We start from the raw sequence: 607 nt of genomic DNA on the forward strand, positions 1-607 counted from the left end.
AGTTTGGTTTCTTTAGCTTGATACGTGGAAGATAAAAAAGAAAAACAACTTTTTTTTTTGTAATTTTAGGAGGGGCGTAACTTTTCAGGGGAGGGTTTTTTCAAAAAATTTTATACCAAAGACCCCTATTAATTTTCATCGGAGAATCGCCCCTTGAATTTTTTCGGTGTTATTTAGATACACCCTGTATAATAAATGAAGTATTTACAATAACTAAAACCATAATAATTTCAAAAATATTTGCACACATTTATTACCATATTACTGAATGTTCATCTAGCATTTTCTTCAATATAATGAAAGCCATACGGGAGGGAAGCCTATGCTTATACACGGGAGTTTCGTTGCAGTACCAACCTTACATAAACTAATTTGAGCGAACTAAATATAATATATGCGAATGAAATTTATACAACATATATTAGCTTGCATATATTTTTCGTGTTTAATGTACGGCAATTAACTTTTTATTTGAATAAAAGTGTCTATTTATTCATTAAGAGCTTCTAAAAGTATGGGTGAAATTTGGCAACATTGCACATCAGTATGGCGTGGTGGTGAAAGTTGGATCAACTGTCAACTATGCCTAGCACTAAAACTAATAGCG

Source organism: Anoplophora glabripennis, unplaced genomic scaffold, assembly GCF_000390285.2.
Source record: "Anoplophora glabripennis isolate ALB-LARVAE unplaced genomic scaffold, Agla_2.0 scaffold947, whole genome shotgun sequence".
Classification (NCBI taxonomy): Eukaryota; Metazoa; Arthropoda; class Insecta; order Coleoptera; family Cerambycidae; genus Anoplophora; species Anoplophora glabripennis.